This window comes from Petaurus breviceps, unplaced genomic scaffold (assembly GCF_028583685.1).
Source record: "Petaurus breviceps papuanus isolate PSGF00001 unplaced genomic scaffold, PetGlider_PUasm1.0 98, whole genome shotgun sequence".
NCBI classification, from domain to species: domain Eukaryota; kingdom Metazoa; phylum Chordata; class Mammalia; order Diprotodontia; family Petauridae; genus Petaurus; species Petaurus breviceps.
Window position 1 is genome coordinate 43764763 of NW_027187460.1, and position 4667 is coordinate 43769429.

The 4667-nt window shown below is 37.4% G+C and overlaps 1 long non-coding RNA gene across 1 annotated transcript; it reads right to left on the bottom strand.

Annotated features, from left to right (window-relative positions):
* Positions 1–3740: 3740 nt before the first annotated feature.
* LOC138155665 (uncharacterized) lies at positions 3741–4585 on the bottom strand. The gene is made up of 2 exons (XR_011166925.1): positions 4422–4585; positions 3741–4257 (listed from the first exon to the last, which is right to left on the bottom strand). It is a non-coding gene; the product is annotated as an uncharacterized lncRNA (long non-coding RNA).
* Between the last annotated feature and the right edge of the window lie 82 nt (positions 4586–4667).

Here is a 4667-nt window from a genome sequence, read left to right on the forward strand (position 1 = left end):
CCAGCCCTGCTGAGCCAGAGGTTTTAACCCCAGGGCAGGCTTGACCAACCACTGGCTGGAGGGAATTCAGATCACCAGCAGCTGTGGAGATTTCCAGAATTATCAACCCATAGATGCTAAGTACAAAGTGAGAGGACATTACAGTGTGGACTTTGGGATCCAGTAGTTGGTAGTGTGATAGAACTTTGGCCCTGGGGCAAGAAGCTGCTGAGGTGCCGCGTCACTGCAGCTGCCCCCTCACGTGGCAGCTTCAGCTCCTGGCCTGCAGAGTGTAGGGGGACCAAGCAACAAGTCTGAGGGGTAATTTCTCTTGCTTTAACCTGCTTGGATCTGGATTGTGGTCTAGGGTGGAGGTCCTGGGGTGTGCAACCAGCTTGCCAGTGAGTGTGGAGGCTTCAGAGAGGGCCCCCAACTAATATCTTCGGCAGCTGAGAAAAGCCCAGTGTTTGGGACAAAGCTCCTCTGTGTGGTAGCAGAGTCCTATAGTGGCAAAAAGCCACCTTTTTTATAGGAGGGAGGGAGGTCAAGTGATTAAATGGTGACATGAACAGGCAAAGGAAGCACAATAAACAGAACCCAACTTTACATTCCTATTTTAGGGGCAAAAAGTATCAAAGAATGGAACAGGAGGAAGACAGTGAAGTCAGAACTCCTGCACCAAAAGCTTCAAAGAAAAATATGAGCCGATTGCAGGCCATAGAGGACTTTAAGAAGGAAATAAGAGATGTGGAGGAAAAATTTGGGAAAAGAAATGAGAACAATGCAAGAAAATTATGAAATAAGAGTCAACAGGCTGACTAAGGAAAATAACATCTTAAAAAATTAACTAAAAAGGCAAAAGAGGCTCAAAAAGGCAATGAGGAGAAGAATGTGTTAAAAAGCCAAATTTCCCAGATGTAAAAAGAATCTCAAAAGCTCACTGAGGAGAATCATTCCTTCAAAATTATATTGAAGCAAATGGAAGCTAGTGATTTCATAAGAAATCAAAATGCTGTTAAACAGATCCAAACAAATGAAAGCAAAGAAAGCAATGTAAAATATCTCATTGGAAAAACCACTGAACTGGAAAAAAGATACAGGAGAGATAAATTTAAAATCATTGGACTACCTGAAAGCTATGATCAAAGAAAGAACCTAGAAATCTTCCTCCAAGAAATTCTCAAGGAAAATTGCCCTGATGTTTTAGAACCAGAGGGCAAAATAGAGGTTGAAAGAATCGACTGATCACCTCCTGAAAAAGATGTCAAAAAAAATTCTTCAGAATATTATACCCAGGTACCAGAGTTCCCAGATCAAGGAGAAAATATTACAAGCAGCCAGGAAGCAACAATACATATGTGAATGTGTGTATACATGTTTACAGTTATTCATACAGAAAGGGCACAGGACCAGTTGAATAGGAAGGGATGATACTTAAAAAGTGAAATTAAAAGGTGAGGGAGGAAAATAATGAGAGGTGATGGGGAGAGACAGAATGGGGTAAATGATAGAAGAGGTAAGGGAAAATGGTTACAATGGAGGGGAAGATAGGCAAAAATGAATGTGTTAATCTTATTCTCATTGAATTTGGATCAGGGAGGGAATGTCATACACAATAAATAGGGTATTTCACCCTACAGGAGAGTAGGGGGGAAGGGCATGAGAGGGGAGATGATGGAAGGGAGGGCATGCTGGGGAGAGAGGGAAGTTGGAAGCACCCACTTTTGAAAAGGGACAGGATCAAAGTAGAGAATAGAACAAGGGGGAGGTGGGATAGGAGGGAGGGAAATATAGTCAGTCTTACAATATATCTACTATGGTAATGTTTTGCATAACTACAGATGTACAACTGATACTGAATTGCTTATCTTCCCAGTAAGAGTAGGTGACAAGGGAGGAAGGGAATGAATCTGGAATTCAAAGTTTTAAAATCAAATGTTTTATATATATATATATATATATATATATATATATATATATAATTAATACTATTTTACATGTAATTGAGAAATAAGATATACAGGCACTTGGGCATAGAGATCCATCATGACCTACTGGAAAAGTTGAAGGGAATGTGGGAGAAGATATGGGAGAGAGAAGATTGGAGGAGGGGATATCCTGTGGGACTGCTACAATGGGGCAGTGGGTAGAGGAAAAATGGGGAGAAAATTTGTAACTCAAAATCTTGTAGAAATGAATGATGTAAACCAGAAATTAATAAAGCATTTGGAAAAAAATAGATGAACTCAAATGGCGAAAGAGGCCCAAAAAGCCAAAGAAGGAGAAGAATGCTCTAAAAAACAGAATTGCCCAGATCGAAAAGTAATTTCAAAAATTGACTGAAGAGAATAATTCTTTCAAAATTAAATTGGAGCAAATGGAAGCTAATAATTTTATGAGAAACCTATATACTATAAATAGATCCAAACAAATGAGAAAATAGAAGACAATGTGAAATATCTCATTGGAAAAACCACTGACCTGGAAAATAGATGCAGTAGAGATAATTTTAAATTTATTGGACTACCTGAATGTTATGAACAAAAAAGCCTAGACTACATCTTTCAAGAAATTATCAATGAAAATTGCTCCTGCATTGTAGAACTAGAAGGCAAAATGAAAATTGAAAGAATTCACCCATTATGTTTTGCAAAAGATCCCCAAAACAAAATTCCTAGAAATATTATAGTCATATTCCAGAGTTCCTGTGTGAAGGAGAAAATACTGCAAGGAATTAGGAAGAAACAATTTTAGTAATGTGGAAACACAATCATGATAACGCAATAATGAGCCGTTTATATATTAATGAATCAAAGGGCTTGAAATATGATATTCTGGAGGTCAAATAGCTAGGATTAAAACCAAGAATCACCTACCCAGCAAAATTGAGTATAATGCTACAGGGAAAAATATGTTCATTCAATGAAATAGATTATTTTCAAGCATTATTGATGAAAAAATGAGAGCTGAACAGAAAACTTGATTTTCAACTACAAGAAGGAAGAGAAGCATGAGAAGATAAACAAAGATAAAAAAGTAATTTATTAGAGTTGAACTATTTACATTTCTACACGGAAAAATTGTAAATCATTAAGACTTTTCTCAGTATGAGGATAGTTGAAGGGAATATATATTTATATATGTATATACATGAGGGTATAGGTATGTATAAATATATGTGAGTATGTTCACATGTATATACATATATACACAGACGGAGGGCACAGGATGAATTTAATATGAAGGGATGATATGCAAAAAATAAAATTAAGAGATGAGAGAGGAATATATTGGGAGAAGGAGAAAGGGAGAGATAGATTAGGGTAAATTACTTCATATAAATGAGATAAGAGAAAACTATTACAATGAAGGGGAAGAGCAGGAAAGTGAAAGGGAATGGGTCAACCTTATTCTCATTAAATTTGGTTTAAGGAGAGAATAACATATACTATCAATTGAGTATCTTACCCTTTAGGAAAATAGGGAGGAAGGGGATAAGAAGGAGGATGATGTGAGGGAAGGCAGGTTGGAGGATAGGGTAGTTAGAAGCAAATACTTTTGAAAAGGGACATGGTCAAAAGGAGAAAATAGAATAAGTGGAGGGGGATAGGGTGGATGAAATTATAGTAATTCCTTCATAATATAACTTCTGAGGAAGTGTTTTGTGTAACTACACATGTACAACTTATATTGAATTACTTATCTTCCCAGTGGGGTTTTGTGAGGAGGGAAGAATGGAAAAAAAAATCTGGAACTCAAAGTTTTTTTTTTTTTTTTGTAGTTTAATGTATTTTAATAGCAAACTTACAGGAACAGCACAGAAGACAGACAACATTAAAAACATGTACTTGCATGTAGGACAACTCAGAAAAGTATAGTGAATGGATGGAATCTACTGTATGATAAAAATGCTACATACACCATTCAGTTGCCATCAATAAGAAATTTACTTTTTAAAAAAATCCATTGTTATAAAGTTGAATTGTTGAAACTTGTTCACAGAAACATTTTTTTGACCGCAATAATGCTTTATGTCCTCGCATTTATATTAAAAATTCACACACAAATGAAAATAGAAAAAACTTGCCAAGACCTGATTCTGTCCCCTATTTTTCCATTCGCAATCATATACTTAGGTACCTTTTGACCCCATGGGGAAAAAATATCTAACGTTCAGAACTACCAATAACAGGAAGAAGAGATTTTTTTTTCTGTTTTGAGAATGAAGAATGTTTCCCATCATAGTGGAGTTTAAGCACGTTCTCCACGTATGTGGAGCTGGATATCTTTTGGCATGATTGTGACACGTTTGGCTTGGATAGCACATAGGTTGGTGTCCTCAACAGGCCAACCAGATAGGCTTCACTTGCCTCCTGCAAAGCACCAATTGCTGCACTCTGGAAGCGCAGATCTGTTTTGAAGTCCTGAGCAATTTCACGCACCAGATGCTGGAAGCGAAGTTTACAAATCAGATGTTTGGTGGACTTCTGATAACATCTGATTTCATGGAGAGCCACAGTACCCGGCCTGTAGCGATGAGGTTTCTTGACCCCTCCAGTAGAGGGCTCACTCTTGCGAGCGGCTTTTGTAGCGAGCTGCTTCCTGGGGGCTTGTATCAGCAATGCCATATTCACAATGCCGATAGAGATTACAAATATGCTGATATAATTATCCATCACAAAATACGT